The sequence below is a fragment of the Miscanthus floridulus genome, chromosome 12 (genome assembly GCF_019320115.1).
Source record: "Miscanthus floridulus cultivar M001 chromosome 12, ASM1932011v1, whole genome shotgun sequence".
NCBI classification, from domain to species: Eukaryota; Viridiplantae; Streptophyta; class Magnoliopsida; order Poales; family Poaceae; genus Miscanthus; species Miscanthus floridulus.
Window position 1 is genome coordinate 22,524,081 of NC_089591.1, and position 17,941 is coordinate 22,542,021.

At 41.5% G+C, this 17,941-nt stretch overlaps 1 pseudogene; it reads right to left on the minus strand.

Moving 5' to 3' along the window:
* Positions 1-2,529: 2,529 nt before the first annotated feature.
* LOC136495613 (uncharacterized) lies at positions 2,530-5,058 on the minus strand (annotated as a pseudogene).
* Between the last annotated feature and the right edge of the window lie 12,883 nt (positions 5,059-17,941).

Below are 17,941 nucleotides of genomic sequence, written 5' to 3' on the forward strand. Positions count from 1 at the left end.
TGCAGCTGTACAACATAGGAGAGAGATCCTATAGCCTGGTGGTACTTCACTTTTGCACGGTTTTGCTTGTTCTTCTCAGATCCATGAGTCAACTCTCCTGGTCGACTTCACTCTCTCGAACTACCTTCCTCTAGGGCTAATATCAGCACTGCCTTTTGTCCTGTTGGTGGAGCCTCCTTTACAACTTCTTTGAACCGGACGCTAAAATTGGAGAAACAAATTTAAGCAGCAAACATGTACAAATTGCATTCCTATCCAGATAGTAAAGTTTGCTATCTACAACCCCCTCGGCCCCTCCTACTCGAACTCAATACAAGATAGAACAAGCACCTCAACTGCAAGGGCCACTGGCTCATCTTGTAAATCTAAATATGTTTCATCTGTATCACCAAATCCCTCAACTATCTCCCCTAATTCTTCCATCTTCCTATGATTCTTTGTGATTTGTGTCTCTCACCCTCGTTCAAAAGCATTTAGTAGCTGTTCATCTAGATTACAAAGGTATTTATTAACTAAAGCTTCTACCGAATGTCAACATAACAGAGCAAGAGTTTGCAAATAAGCACCTAACTAGTAACTACAACTTATATGGAAGTCATTAATCCAATAAAGCACATGTCATCTACACTCGCTATAGGAAATATGTAACCCCATCGCTATCTACATATCCTAGGTTCAACTGCTACAATACAACACACTATCATAAAAGGAATTTGGGTACCTCATCCTTTGCGTACCCTAGCTATGCTTCGTTGTTGGCACCATGGTCTTATCATCACGGTCGAGGAACTGGTGCGACCGACATTGATGAAGGGGTACCAGATCTGGCTTCGGCTGGGGTTCGAATCTGACTAATCATGATAGGTGCCAAGGTAGGGGATCTAGATCTGGCCTATATAGTCATCGATAGGGCCGAGGTAGGGGTACCAGATTTTGCTCTGGCTAGGTGGATCTACTGTTGACAAATCAAAGGGGATCTAGCTTCGGTTAGGGTTCAGAAAGGTATGAGAGAGGGTGTGATCGGAGAGTGGAGATTGATGAGTTGAGTTGTTGTGCCAATGGTGCCTAGGGTCCAAAAAGGGGTGGCAAAGGGGGTGGCTAGAGAATGGAGAGGAAGGCCATGGGGCTAGGATTTGGAGCGGGAGGAGAGACGGTGGTGGCTGGAGGATGAAGGTGGAGGCGGAGATGGTGTTGGTATTTCTTAATGCATATAGAAATAATCCACAAGCACATGGAATTACCGTTGTAGCATTTCACTCAAAAGTATTTAGCATATTGTATTTTTCATAGGAAATGGAGGTACTCTTCTAGCTAGTTCATCCAAGGACAACACAAGGGTAGAGTTGGTAAATGTTGAGATGGATTCCTATGGTTTTAGAGTCTATGGATAGATAAACTCTACTTCTACTTGCTCACTTCGAGCATTGGCATACACCTGGTCTGCCAAGTGATACTGGCCTATAGCTCTATGTTGTACCTAGACGTGGGGGATTACAAGGGACAGACAGGGCTGTCACCACCTACCGCCTACCCCTCAACCATGGAGTACGAGGCAAATGAAGGTAGATTCTAGCCTAGACACCACATCTATGCACCACAAGGGCAAAGGGTTTTTGTGGTGAAAATTTTCATCACAAAAGCTTATTTCTTCGCCACAAATCAGCCTTTGTGGTGATTTTTTAATCGCCACTAGTCGCCACAAATACTCACCTCACACATACTCTAGTGATGATTTTTTTGTTCCCCACAAATTGCCATACTCATTAGTGACAAATTGTGCTTCCACTAGTAACGTGGCCATTTGTGGCCCATTTGTTGTCACAAAAACATATGCATTAGTGGCAAAAAATCATGCCACTTGTAATGTTTGTAGTGGTAATAATAGTTGACACAACTATACAAAATTTATGGCAATATAATTGTCACAATTACCATTGTAAAAGTGGCAAAATTAATGGTCACTAGAGACTACATATTAGTGACAGAAGTTTCGCCATTACATGAGTTTATCGTGTCGATGCTTGTTCTCACTATTAAACTATAATTGTGTCTAATGGTTTGCCACAATATGTGGTAACTTGTTAACACAAATACTTTTTATTTGTGATGCAAACTCATCCTCACATGTAAGTTACAGTGGCAAACCTTTGTCACACAAAATTATCTTTTTGTGAGAATTGACAAGACAAATTGTATCAATAGTTTCATCACAAAAAAGCATAGCATTTGTAGGAAAATATTAGTCAAGACAAGTTTTGTCACAAGATAAGTTTCAATTGTGTGAAACATATTAGTTGTTGTGGCGACCGAGTCATCATTATTATCCTTGTTATAGTGACAAAAATCACTCAAACAGATGTACACTAGCAATATGATCCTCTCAAATCTGCATGAATAATATTTATTTCAGTAATTTAAATTTGTCAGTCAAGCAGTACACAAATTTGAGAACACTCACAACCCTCAAAATAACTATCTTGACACTACTTTAATGTCTCACAATAATTATTCAACTAAAGGGTTTAAACTTTAAGATGTTGGAGGCTATGTGGCACCCGAATGTATGTGTGCTATTAATTCAGCCATTTGATTATCAAGTTGTTCTCCCACTAGACGAGCAACTTCTCCACTCTGTGCTTGACGCAAAGGAGTAAGCTCATCACGTTGGGATTGCTGCTCTTCTTGCAGGTGTGCATTTGTTTCGACCACCGTGGAAACTTGGCCTTCCAAAGCTTGTGCCTATTGCTCAGTAGCCTCAACACGTTGCTTAGCAGCATCTGCACGTGCTTGAGCTACAGCTTCACGCTGTTCAGAAGCCTCAATTTGCGCATACAGTCTGATCATTTCCTTAGCCACTCGATTTACAGAACGAATGCCAACACCACGTGAATGGTTTGGCTTTCGACCAAGAACTAGTGAGAAGTGCTCCACTATGGGCACCGGCGCAGAAGAAATCTTTTCTTGATGTATCCCAACAGCTTCTTGTAGCTTGGTCTACAAAGCTTAAAACAACAAACCAATTAAGAACCCATATACTAAGCAACAGACAAAAACGCTCATGTAATGAATCATAAGTATGAGCACAAATTAATTAGCTACAGGATAGTGTAATGCAAATGTTCTCAGAGTTGCTGGTGTTGAAAACAAAATCAGTAGACATGTTATCTAATAAATGAAAAATGCAGACAAATTAAATAATATGTGAAATTTACAAACAACACATTAAAACAATATTGTTCATGATTAGAGATATTGCAAACACATCGTAGTGCCAAGACTTTTCAACTCAATAAATGAACAATACATCAGAAACTATGTTGCAGAGATAATAACCATGAAAGAGTCATACAGAATTCACATCACTTCCACCTAATCCTAGTTCAAAAGGTAGGATACAAATTGACATGTTCATACCATTATTTCTTCACCCATTGGAATGGACCATGTCCCATTAGCCTTTTGATATGTAGCCCTCCAAACTTGTATAGTAGTAGGCTATTCACCAGTTTCTGGGTCTCGTAATGTTGGAATAAAAAAGCATGTATTCACTAATTCAGAACAATTTGTAGCAAATAAAAAATCTGCCTGGTAACTTTTTTCTTACCAGATCATAAGCAATTTGAGCAATTGATCTAGCTTCTACTTTGGACCCCATCTCTTGCTTTCCTCTATTGATAGAGTTTTGGTTGCTCCTTTTCTGGTTTATAAATTGCATAAATGTGTCATTAACAATAATGCAGCACTGTAATTTAGGACGAGTAGTATGTACCTGAAAATCATCATCTGTCCACAAATTCCTTATCAACCATTGCCAACCTTCTGGTGAGACATGTTGTGGCCTTGGCTTCTTGTTATGGTAAGCTTGAAGTAGACGATAACATCGATTATTGTATTGACTCTCTACCTGTCTCATCGCACAATCCTTATCTTCTTCTAAAAGTTTAGGAAACTTTTGTTGTACAATAATGATATGATGTAATAAGCAGCCATTGAATGCAATGATAACCTATGCATGCCAAATATATTTATTTCATATGAAAATTCACTTGGAGTGGTACAGTTCTTACAAGAACTGTTATCTTACTTTTAAATAAACTAGCACGTTCTCCACACACTTTTGCAAATTTTTAGGGAACTTTATATCAATATTGTTTCCTTTTGCTCTTCTCTTGCGAAGTTGATCATTGGTTGTAACTTTTCTACCACTCTTCTTAGCAGGGTCTAGTTAATATAGGGGTGAGACAACAATAATTAGATGTAATATTTCATATTTCTACTCTGTACTGTACATAAACAAATTCAGATAGTATAACAGTTCCTAGTTACTTTGGTGGGTTTCTAAAATGCACTGCTTACTATTATGTTGTGTAAAGAAACAATTCCAGATCAGCATAACAGAGCCTACTGAAAGTGAGCCTAGGCAATTTAGTGAAATGAACAATAGTGTACAGAAAGATTTTCATATTAGCTAAGCACCTTCAATGTTGTGTGCTGCAGCATTTATTTGAATATTTTCATCCATGGCCTCATCTGAATCCAAATGATCACTTGTATTGTTAGCTCGAGAGGCACATGGACGTAACCTGCTTGTTCTTTCCCCTGTAGGAGTAAACATTTTATAAAAGCAGGATTTTTATACCAACAAGAATACAAGCCACAAGTGTTCATAGTTGCTCTAGTTCATACGTATGAACAAGTCATGGTGCATTCAATTGTATGAGAACTAACAGGCTTTGGTTAGCTTACAGTGCAATTGGTGGAGACTAATGGAATCAGTATCAATATTAAGATATTGAGTTCCTCATAACTAGAAGATACACCTTATTACCTTGGTATAAGATCATGTAAGTTTCCTAAGCATAATTGAAAGATTGGACTATGTGACATGCTACAATACATAAGATTTTTTTATGTAGAGAAATTATTTAGTGGAACTGAGTGTATGAATCCTATACCAGAGGTGATCAACTGCTCCCTTGGATCAGATAAAGCAGAGGTCAACTCATCAAATTCTCTATCAATTTCAGCAATAGTTCGACGAGTCACCCATGGAGCCATGTCCCCTCTGGAATCAATGAAGATTTTGCCAAAATAAATAATCTAAAAATAATAATGTCATAAACATGAATGCCAGAGTGAGCAGGAGGCATGGATGCCCTAGCCCAGAAGTATGCAAGGGCTGGTGTCGAGGATAGGCATGGATGCAATGCATCTTGATGGATCGAAGGCCGGGGTGTCGGTGCAGAGTAGTAGGCACCACATCTTCGCGGATGGGCAGAGGTGTGAGGAAAGTGGCGCGGAGATGGGGGTGACGGCGATGGCGACATTGGCAGTGTGGATCAGGGCCAGGATGATAGTTTGCAGCGTCATGGATCGGAAAATTGGGGCAGGTGAGTCTCAGCAGCACGGAGATGCGCCGCAGAGGCGTCCAGCCATGAGGATGGTTAAGCACGGCCTTTGCGGCTCCTTTTACCAAGGAGTAATCATGGGAGGCTACTATTGGTTGCTAGATGGCGGAAGGTTAGATGGGGAAAAAAGATAGAAAATACTAGTACTCACCTTGCGGGCTTTACGGTTGCCTATTTCTCCTCTCACAGAATGGCTTAGCTTATTTCTTCATAGACGAAAAGGACTCCTTGTTGTTGTATATATATGTTGATGTCCAATCCAATATGGCGGGAGTGAAAAAAAAATCACTGAGTAATTGGAGGGAAAGTAGCGTTATTGGTGAATGGATATTTGGAGGGAACAATTTTTACCCATTACAAGAAGGGAAAAGGTGCGCTCGGTGCAAAAAAAAAGGCCATAATATTTCTACCGGTAGAATTTATAATATTTAATGGACAATGTTATTTTCATATATGTGTTTATTGAAAAAAAGCTAATCATTTTAGGTAATGAATAAAATTCAGCTTCTAACCTCTTCAAATAAGATGTGTCACTTGAAATCTTCCAACGGTATATTCAAAAAACAATGTTCTTTCAATGCTATAGAACTAATTTAACATTAATATCCAATCCAACAAATAAAAATATGTTCATGGAAGGCAAAGACCTCCATTGACTTGGACTGCAAAAGTTGGCTAGAGTGTACTAAAGGGTCCATGAGTTCCTCGTAGCGTTATAACAAAGCCAAAAACCATAAACATATGGGTGCATTTGGTTTCTCAGGGAAACTTGCCTCGCCTCACCTACACGGTATCCAAGAAACTCACCTAGCTAAGCAAGCCGAATGCGCTCTCGAGCTCTTTTCAAATATTTTGCTTGCCAGCACAGGCTCCCAAGCAACTCACCGCTCAACCAAACATTTGGCTCTCTTGCAATTCCTTACCAAGTAAGGTGAGGCAAGATATGGCCAAGGATCTAAACACACCCATTATCATGGGCCCGGAGACATGAATTATACATAGAGGGGTCAGTCAAAGATATTCAATACATGTGAATTGAGTGTAGCTCATCTGTTTAGGTTCTTGTGGTGGAACTTGGCACCCCGTGTTAGTCATCGATGTACTTGATCCTATTTTCCTGAATTTATTCTAGTATGACAACTCATTTGGATGAGTGTGCGTGTATGCTTGTAAGCATTTGCTGGCCCACCTTAGCATGGACCATACGAATTCGAATGTTCTTGAATACAAATCCCAATGGATGGTTCTAATTCGAACCATATTAGAAATGTACTTTATTAATATATAAAATCATAAATAAGTAATTATTTAAATTATATATTAAATATTTATAAAAAAATAATATAGAATACCATAATTGTCTATTCATAAAGATCAAACCAAATACCAACATTCAAACCATATTAGTTTTGTTTTAGCTGTTTTTTTTACGAATAAGTAACTCACTGATGTATTCATCTTGTCCTTAAGAATCGTTATTTGGGCCTGTGGGCCAAGCATGTATTCGTGTCCCTATAGCCCATATAGTCCAATGTGGTCTGCCTATCTATCCATCCCGGACTCGTGGTGATGCCGCCGCCGTGAACGGACAAACAGACGCTGCCCTATCCGACACGAACCATCAATGCCGTGATCAACGAGGCTACGAGGCTGTGCATCGGTGGTGACATCGGAGGTCTAACCCTGTGAGGCGAGCACAGGCAGCAGGCATGCTGCAGCCGAGCAGCGAAGGAAAATGGCCTTGCTAGTGCATACATTCGCTGTCTTTTTTGTCAGATTCGAGCAGAAGTAAGCAGGTAGTATTTTCTGTTTGTTCAATTAATGGTTACCAATTGGTTCATTTAGCCGTGCGACCTGTTGTTGCTTCATTGCTCTGTACTTTTATTTTTCATTTGCTTCATTCATTAACTGTCTTATTACTCCATATTTTGCAAACTAATGAAAAACCTGTAGTTATATAGAAACAACCTATATTTCTAACTTCTTTTGTAGCAAAAAGCAACAAAAATAGTCATGCTTTTAGCTTTGCTTTCATTTGCACTCTTTTACGTGATAAGATCCACCACAATTTATATAAATTAGACGTACATGGCCAATGTGGTTTTACGGATGACGGTTATCTATCATTTTTACTAATGAAGAAGATGTCACTACTAAAATCAAGTAAATCCAGTCTGGCGCACAGGAGGCCGGAATGGGGGCGTTGTTGTGGCAGTCTGGCGGAGCGAAGGTGCAGCATGCTGGTGATGGATCTGTAGTGGTGCAGGTGTTCTAGCGCATTCAGGTGAAGAGGAAGGAACTCACGTGTCTGACAACATGTTGCCCGTGTATTTTGTGTTTATAAGAATCGAAGAAGAAAAAGATAGACTAACACGTGGAACCATCTTAAATAGCTTCTGTATGTTACGTGTGTTTAATGAATTAGATTGGATACATGTATTAATAAGGAGCTAATGCATGGGCCCTATTTTAATTAAGCTAGCAAGTTGTAACTATGATTTATCATAATATTTTCTCACTAATTGTGTGTCCTGTGGTGATATTTTTTCATTAATAAATGTCATATTAGTGAGGTAAATATTTTTTGCCACAAATATCTTGTTAAATAGTGGCAAAAAATATTTCACCACTCGATTTGCCACTCAAGATGTTTTATGTGGCAAATTAATATTTTGTCCTAATAACCAACATCAAAGTGATGAAAGCTAGTTTTTTTCACATATAGTATGGCAAGTAGTGGCAAATTTAAATTTCGCCATAATATTTTCTCACTAATTGTATGTCTTGCGGCGATAATTTATTTTGCCACTAATAAATGTCATATCAGTGGGGTAAATATTCTTTTGCCACAGATATCATGTTAAACAGTGGCAAAATAATGTTTTGCCACTTGATTTGCCACTAAAGATGCTTTCTATGGCGAATTAATACTTTGTCACTAATAACCAATATAATAGTGATGAAAACTAGGTTTAGTCACAAATAGTATGAGCATTAGTGGCAAAGATAAATTTCGCCACATCATTTTATCACTAATGCTCCGTCTTCCTGTAGTGACACTATCGACTACTACTCTAGCGTGCGTAGGGTTATCCGTCTCTATTAGGGCCCTCTACTAGAGTACCTACCATGGGGACGGACAATGAACCTGCAAACAAGTATGAGTAAAAATTAACTAATCAAAAGACTTATAGCCAAAAGAACCACGGACACTCACTTAGCGGGAGAACCCATTGAAGTAAAGATGCTCATCAAGGTACAAGTTGGGGAGATACCGACAAGTCCGATGCTTCCCTGAGCTCGTCCTCACATCCCTCCCTTACAACTCTAGATAACTGCTAGGGCCTATGCCCTTAGAGTGTTGCCCAAAAGTGGAGTGCTCTTCCTTGGAGAGTTGTGTGTGTTAGAGGGGCCTCTATCCCTCTATTTATATAGGGAGTAAGTGAAACGATCTACGATTTCCTCAAAGGGAAATCCACAGATTACATCATAATATGATAGTCCAGGAAGACCAAGCTATCACATTATCATTATTCAGTTGATACCATAGTTCATACATTAGTGGAATTACAAGTTTATAAGGTATTACAACACTTAGTATTACACTTAAGTACAACGTATACTAGCGGAGACGCACACAGAATACCATTAGAGTAGACATAGTGCCTCAGTGGGTCAAGGCTCCTCCTTCACGTGCAATCATCAAAGTAGGCGTAGAGTATCAACGGGCGTAGACTTCATCTCCTCAACCAAACTTGAGCATAGGAATGAGACCAGCTAATCCTTCTAATCTCCATCGTCAGTCATCGTAGCTGACATCCAAACTTGCCAAATATCTTTCCATATGATTTGTACTAGCCATTGGCCCCCACCCTATGCTTTGCATTTGCATTGTGGTAAGTGCAATGCAAGGGTAGAGCAAAAGGCCTAATTATGGCTATAGTTTTCCAATGCAAGTTCACCAATGTTTTATAATAGTTCATCAAGTTTTAACCCATCTCATCCGCACATTCATCCCATCCCATCACACACTTCTCTCCACACTCTCACTCTCTCTAGGCAGCAAGGACAACTCCCTCTCATACCTTGCCTCAATGTCCAAAGCCGAAATCCAACAACAAACCCAGGGGGAAGAAGAAGAATGGACTCCTCTCACTAATCAAGGGAAGCGTATGTCATTGGAATGTCCATTTCCTTAGATGTGGCTATACATATAGATCGATCAACTCTATAGATCATGTACTCCTGGAACCACAAAATCATAATCATCGGTAGTGCCCCACCTAGGCTAATACCGACTGCCTCCCAACCGGTATGGTGCCACCCTACCAGTTAGCCTTGGGCCACCTCAGGAGTCCACCAGCATGCTGAGACTGTGAGATGTAGTATTAGGCCCCCAAAGGTCACTACGCTATCTTAGGAGGGTGTGGGCCATATGCCCATATGATAGATACTAAATTATTTCAGTACAGGGAGTTGGCCTGATCTTCACGTCAGTAGGTCATGATCAAAATAACTTGCAACAAGGTAGTGGGAAATAAAAGGGTAACTTGCTGAAGAACAGTGGAGTAACTAGCTTTATACCTGGCCAAGGTTGGATGCAACCAAGGTGACGAGGAGAGAGGCACCGAAACCATGAAGACTTCGACTCGATCTCTAAACAACCGTAGAACCACAACCGGAAGCTAATCCACACAAGGCGGGATAGCCGTGCTAGAACCCACAGAGCACGAACTAGTGGATCCCAGAGGAATCTCTTCACAAGTCCTAGGAAGAACAAGGAAGAACAAGGGTTTGAGTAAGCACTCGGCAGCTCGGCTGCAATATCACTAGGAATTATCAAATCATCAAAAAGTCCTTTTCTAGTAGCCTAGAGGTAATATTTATACTATGAGAAGTCTCTAAGATAGATGTGAACTGAAGTGGGAAGTGGAAGGTCAACGGCCTAGAGCATTCACAAAGTGGTCTTTAGTTTCCGCGCGTCTTCTGGGCTTCTGTGTAGTCTTTAATGTTTTGGTCATAACTTCTTCCTTCATAGCCTTTGGGAGACAAAAGATATGACTATTTCTTCTGGATGGTTCTGTCAAGCTGGGTTGACTCAAACTGTAGCTCTTCTCTCTAATCCATCCTTGATGTATCCTTGTCTTCCTTCTCAGAGAACCTGAGTAATAACAACTGCACGACTTAGGTAGCTCAAAATTACCATCAATGTTTAATTGAAATTCACAAAGTAGCGCGTGCACCTCTTGTTGTATCTTTTGGGCGCGGCTATGGGTGATTGGTCCTAGTAGGGACTTGGAGTGGTGTATCAGCTGGTGAGGTGGTTAGAGAGGTCACCGAGGTCGGTGAAGTGGTCGAAGAGGTCACCGAGGTGGTCGAAGAGATCACCGAGGTGGTCGAAGAGCTCGCCGAGGTGGTCGGAGAGGTCCCCAATGCTGGTGTGGTCACATCATCCTCCCCCCTTGCAAAAGAGTCATCCTCGACTCTTTCAATCCAAAGAATGGAGATAGGTTAGGCCACATTAAAACTGGTACTCACACCATAAGTACTAGGCAGGTCAATTTCATAAGCAATGTCATTGATCTTGCATAGTACTTTGAATGGACCATCAGCTTGGGCTTGCAACTTGCTTTTGCGTTGTTCAAGAAATCTGTCCTTGCGTAGATGCACCCAAACCAGGTCTCCTGGTTCAAATAACACCTTCTTTCGACCTTTATTGGCGTGCTTCTCATACATCTTTGTCATCTTTTCAATGTTTGTCCGAGCTCTATCATGAAGGTTCTTGACAAACTTGGCTCGCTTGCTTGCATCAAAGTTTACATGTTCCTACATAGGTAAAGGCAAAAGATCTATGGGACCAGTGGGTTTAAACCCATATAAAATTTCAAATGGACAAAATTTAGTGGTCGAGTGTACTGCCCTGTTGTATGCAAACTCGACATGTGGCAAACTTTCTTCCCAAAGTTTCAAGTTCTTCTTGAGGATAGCTCACAGTAGCATTGATAGAGTACGGTTCACAACTTCAGTTTGTCCATCCATTTGTGGATGACACATCATAGAGAATAGCAACCGTGTTCCAAGTTTTCCCCACAAAGTTTTCCAAAAGTAACTCAAAAATTTGGTGTCACGGTCAGAAACAATGGTTCGTGGCACTCCATGTAGTCGTACAATTTCTTTGAAAAACAATTCCACGATATGTGAAGCATCATCGCTCTTGTGGCATGGGATAAAATGTGTCATTTTGCTAAAACAATCAACCACAACAAAGATGGAATCCCTTCCCCTGCTTGGTTCGAGGTAAACCAAGAACAAAATCCATGGAGATATCTTCCCAAGGCACACTAGGGATAGGCAGAGGAGTGTATAATCCATGAGGATTCACACGAGACTTAGCTTTGTGGCATGATTCATAGTGAAGAACATGTCTCTCCACATCTCTTCTCATCTTTGGCCAAAAGAAGTGGTTGGTAAGGACTTGTTCTGTCTTCTTGGCACCAAAATGGCCCATGAGTCCTCCTACGTGGGCTTCCTGCATAAGTAAAATTCGAACAGAGCAATCTGGAATACATAGTTTGTTAGCTCGAAACAAAAACCCATTATGCACATGAAAGTTTTTCCATCCTTTGCCATCTCGACACTTGGAATATGGTTCAGCAAAATATGAATTAGTTGTATATAAACCTTTTATGCTTTCTAATCCAAGAATCTTAGTGTCAAGTTGGGTTAACAAAGTGTGACGTCGAGACAACGCATCTGTTACAACATTCTCTTTTCCTTTCTTGTACTTGACAATATAGGGAAATGATTCAATGAATTCACACCATTTTGCATGTCTTCTATTTAGTTTCAGTTGTCCTTTAAGGTGTTTCAATGATTCATGATCTAAATGTATCACAAATTCTTTAGGAAAAAGGTAATGTTGCCAAGTTTCCAGACTTCAAACAAGAGCATATAATTCTTTATCATAAACTAAATAATTTAGAGTTGGACCACTTAGCTTTTCACTGAAGTATGCAATTGGACTTTGTCCTTGCATGAGCACACCTCCAATCCCAACTTCACTTGCATCACATTCTATTTCAAATGACTTACCAAAATCTAGGAGTGCAAGGATTGGGGTTGTTGTTAACTTCATCTTCAATTCTTCAAATGCCTTCTGTTGTGCTTCTCCCCACTTGAAGAGCACTTCTTTCTTTGTCAGCTCATTGATTGGTGCAGCAATAGTGCTGAAATCGTTCACGAACCGCCGATAGAAACCAGCAAGTCCAAGGAAGCTTCTTACTTGGTTCATGTTCTGTGGAGGCGCCCAGTCTCGTACAGCCTTGATCTTTTCTTCATCTACCTCCACTCCTTGTCCTGTAACAACAAATCCAAGAAAGACTACCTTGTCGGTGCAAAAGGTGCACTTTTCAAGGTTAGCATACAATTTCTATTCATGTAGGATAGCAAGCACACATTGGATATGTTCAACATGTTCATCAAGAGACTTGCTGTAAATTAAGATGTCATCAAAGTAAACAACAACAAATTTGCCAATGAAAGCTCTAAGCACATGATTCATCAATCTCATAAATGTACCTAGTGCATTGGTTAACCCGAAAGGCATTACCAACCATTCATACAACCCAAATTTTGTTTTAAAGGCTGTTTTCCATTCATCTCCTTCTCTCATGCGAATCTGGTGGTATCCACTTCTTAAATCAATTTTAGTGAATATGATAGCACCACTAAGTTCATCAAGCATATCATCCAGCTAGGGGATGGGGTTTCTATACCTTATGGTAATGTTATTTATTGCTCGGCAATCCACACACATCCGCCAAGACCCATCTTTCTTAGGCACTAAAAGGATAGGAACAGCACAAGGTGACAGACTTTCTTGTACGTACCCTTTTCTCATCAATTCTTCCACTTGTCGCTGAATCTCCTTGGTTTCTTCCGGGTTGGTGTGGTAGGTAGCATGGTTTGGAAGTGAAGCACCAGTCACAAGATCAATTTGATGTTCGATTCCTCTCTTAGGTGGTAGTCCCGGTGGCACTTCATCTAGAAAGACATCCTCATATTCTTGTAACACATCAAAGACAACACTTGGCAAGGTACAGGGTAAGTTGTTAGTAGAAAGAAGAGTGTCCTTGTATAGGTGTACAAAGAACATGGCATTGGGTTCACTTAATTCTTTTAGATCCCCTTTCCTAGCCATCATAACTAGACCCACTTTTCCCTGGTGTCTTGGTTCTTTGAAGCTGTGGGGTTTTATTTGGCTTTGGAATCTCTCCCTCACTATTTTTGTGGGTCACTCGTAGGTAGTTCTCGCTCTCTTGATGTTTTTTCTTAAGATCATCCTTCAAAATTTCCTCCGGTGTTAAAGGAAGCAAAGAAATTTGCTCTCCTTTGTACATGAAAGACAACTTGTTGGTTCTTCCAAAGATCTGAACATCACGATCAAATAACCAAGGCCTTCCTAACAGCAATTAGCATGCTTCCATTGGAACCACATCACACTCCACTTGATAATTGTACCGCCCAATGGAGAAGGAAACGGTCATAATATTTGTTACACATAGCGCACCATAATCATTTAACCATTGCATCTTCTATGGAGAAGGGTGGTGCCGTTGTTTCAGTCTCAATCTTTCAACTAATTCTCGACTTGCAATATTATTGCAGCTACCATTGTCAACGATGATGTGACATAACTTGTCCTTAATCATGCCTCTGGTATGGAAAAGATTGTGCCACTGGCCATTCTCTTCTTTTTCAGCAGTAATACTAAGCACACGAAGAGAAATAAAACAATTATGATCTACTTCATCAGGTTGAATTTCACTCGTGTACTCTTCAATTTCTTCATCAAATATTTGTCCATCATCTTCTGGATCACTTTCTGATTCCCATTCGCCTTTCTCATTTAGCAACATGGTCCTATGGCTTGGACATTGGGCAGCAATGTGCCCATGGCCGTGACACTTGTGGCATACAATTTCTCTGCTTCGAGTAGAAGAAGTGGCACCTGAGGCAACGGTTGGGGCTGCTGAATTTGCAGTAAACCGCTGTTGATTTGCAGGCGATGACGTTGTGGAAGCCCACATCTTTGAATTAGCAATTGATGGAGAAGGTCTAGCTACAGCTCCTTGAGATCGTCCTCCACCCAAAGACATACTAGAATGCTGTTTGCGCCAAGGGGCAGTAATGGAATGACTGCCATATGATTTCCACGAGACTCTTGCTGAATTTTCCTTTCCGTACGCATAGCTTGATCAATTAGATCTTGCAAGGTACATTAGGGAAACATCTCAACAAAACTAAAAATTTCTTCATTGAGTCCTCCTAAAAATCTTGCCATTTTTGACTCTGCATCTTCTCTGATCCTGGCCCGTACCAACAACAACTCCATCTCCTTATAGTACTCATCAACTGTTCTCTTTCCTTGCTTTAGCATTTGTAGCTAGATTCTGAGATCACGCTGATAGCTCAAAGGCACAAATCGCCTTTTCATCACTCGCTTCATCTCTTCCCATGTATTAATATGACCAAGACCTAATTCAAGTTGATTCTCTTGTACTTGATTCCACCAAGTAAGAGCATATCCAGAGAACTCCACCGAAGCAAGATTTACACGGCGCTGATCTAAAAGGTTATGTACCCTAAAGATTTGATTACACTGTTCAGCCCATTCAAGATACTCATTGGCATTCTCCTTCCTAGTGAATTTTGGAATGTTCAATTTGACTCGAGCAATGTTGTCTGGGTCATCTCTATGATGATGACCACGATGATGATTCCTATCTTCAAAATCAGCACGTCGGTGATGATGACGTCGCTCAAACCTTCTACCACATGCAAAAGGATTTTCATCATCATAAGATCCTTCATGATCATTGTATTAAGACTCTTCATCTTCAAATTGTACACGATGTCCATGCGCACGACAACCACAACGCTGATTATCAAAATCAGCACAACGACCACCACCATGTCCTCCATGGCCATCGCCGAAGCGATCAAATCCATGGCCAAAACCAGAATTCTCATCACCAGACTCCTCCCGGTGATTTTCTTCATGACAACAATGTGGCCCTCGGCCTCCCTCCACGGGAAGATGAGCGTCAAGCATCCTCTCCATTGCCTAGCCAATAGTTCCTGAGCCGATCGTGTCGACCTATACAACTTCAAGAATAATGGCCTAGAACCTAGTCGAACTTAAGCAAACACCATGGTAAACAAGGCTAGCCCTCACAAAGCGAGTTTGTTTTCCTCAAGCTTAAAAGGAGAAAGTTGGCTAGGCACATCCATGTCACATCCTCAGTAGAGACGGCACTCTAATGGTCGATTAAGTCGACTTGTCAGGTTCTAAGAACAAGACATAGATGTCAGCTTTGCTAACTAGAAGTGATAGTCTAGTCTTTGATCCAATCATCATGGTGAGGTGGTTGGTGAGGTCCGGTAGTGCCTCTGCTGGTTCAGTACAGTGGCAGTAGCGGTGTCTAGATCCAGCAGCTCCTTACACTAGGTTCTATAGCTAGACAAGGTGGAAAGGGCATGCTTCTAGTGGTAGTAGCAGCGTCCAGCAACTTCGGCGGTGAAGAAGGAGACTGGCGATGGGAGCTAGAAGGCCATGGTTTAGAGCTCACAGCAAGGAATAGTTAGGAATGGTGGCCAGTGTCCATAGGTTGTAGCTTGGACATGAAGCTCAACTAGGATGAAGGAAGCAAGTCGACGGTGAGGTTCCCATCATGGCATGGCCGCTGTTGGAGATGCCGATGATGTTGAGGAGGAAGGGGCCATAGGCTCCATTTGTAGCAAAGGACAAAGGAGCTTGGGTGCTAACTTGATGGTGGGCAGGAGCAGCACCGGTGAAGGAGGCTCGGTGAGGGTGAGGCAAAAGCTTGGCATTGTGGCTTTCGTCCATGTGAAGCACCGAAGATGAGGTGGCGCGAAATGAGGTGGCTTGACGAAGAGAAGGCGCATCTGGTGGAGGAGACCGATGGCATGGAGGAGAGGTAGAGGTGGGCTCCTGGTGGTGGGCTGCTAATGAGGAGCTAGCAGCGAGGAAGGGATCTGGTGTAGGCATGGCTCTGTCATGGCCTAGCATGATATCAAGGCCCGGCATGACACTAGAGCGAGAGTGCATAGGTGTGGGAGTTCGAGGGATGGCGAGGTAGAGGCGACTTAGAGCAGTGATCGTTGATGAGGCCATGGTCACAATGTGAAGAGGTCCAGCACCAGTGAGGTGGTGGGATAGTGCGGTGGCTGGCTGTAGGCATGGTGGCGTGACACAGCGAGGCACCGATGGCATTGCGGCTCATGGCGAGGCCAAGGTGGTGATGAGCAATAGGAGGGAGGAGAGAACAGGTGTGGTGGTGGCAAATGGGGAAGGAGTCGATGCAGGTGGTAGTGGCTAGCTTCTTATAGGAGCGCGTGGCTAGCGCTCTAGGGGCTTCGGTGATCCTCATCGTCCGTTCCACGAATGGGACACACAACGTGGATCCTGGGTGTGCATGTAAGGAGTAGGGAGAGGCGCATGTGGCTCTCCACATCAGGGCAATGATTGCCTATGCTTTAATGCCTACAGTGTGTCTCCATGATTCTATTAAATGTTAATAGATCTGTTTACTTTAAAGGTTTGATTTGTTGTCTTTATCACGGTTGCCATCGATCCAGTCAAACCCCACTGTTAGAGATAACAGGTTAAGTCTGATGAGTTCATAGGTTTGTCCATGTTAAATAGTCGATTGTTCACACGTTGTAGTCCCTTTTCACCTGAATCGGCTATTTCAGCCAATTTGCTTGAAGCTTTCACACATATAGTGTGTCTTTCGGAAAGCCTATCAACGTGTAGATGGTTTTATGGATTCTTTGATTTTAATTTGTTATTATCATCATAGCTGTCATCAATCTAGTTGAACATCACTGTTGTTGGTAATAGATTAGATTCGGAGTGTTTGTAGATCCATTTATACTAAATAGTCGATTTGTTCGCATGCTATATCCTTTCTTGATAGATTCATTGGCTCAATGCTTTACCCTAGTAATACTCACCTAGCTAATGATTTTACTTACATCTGCGTGCATTATACTTGTCAACATAAAATCAAATATGATCCATGAGCTTTACAGTCCATAAACAACCGATTTTTTTGTGTATCGTCCGTTTAGTCGATTTTTCCCGTCTGCCTACTCCCGAAGTGGCACACTTGGAACTGTCTGGGCAAAGACCAGCATGTTTCACCTTAAATTATTGATAAACTTTCTCTCCTTATCAATTGCATGTCAAATTGACTGGCATGCCTCAGAAGGAATTCGTAGGATCGGCTAGCCCTGCGTTAAAGCCAAGCGGATCTCCAGCCTTGCTCCATCAAGCAGATCCTTCTGGCTTGCTGTGTGCCAGGCGCATCAACATGTTTTTGCGTTGACACATGTGGACCCTAGTTAAGGTTAGGCATGAGTAATGTTAAACATGCTTGTTTCATATATATTACATCAACATGCATCCATCTTGACCAGTGAAAAAGTTTTAAGAAGTTTGGAATCAA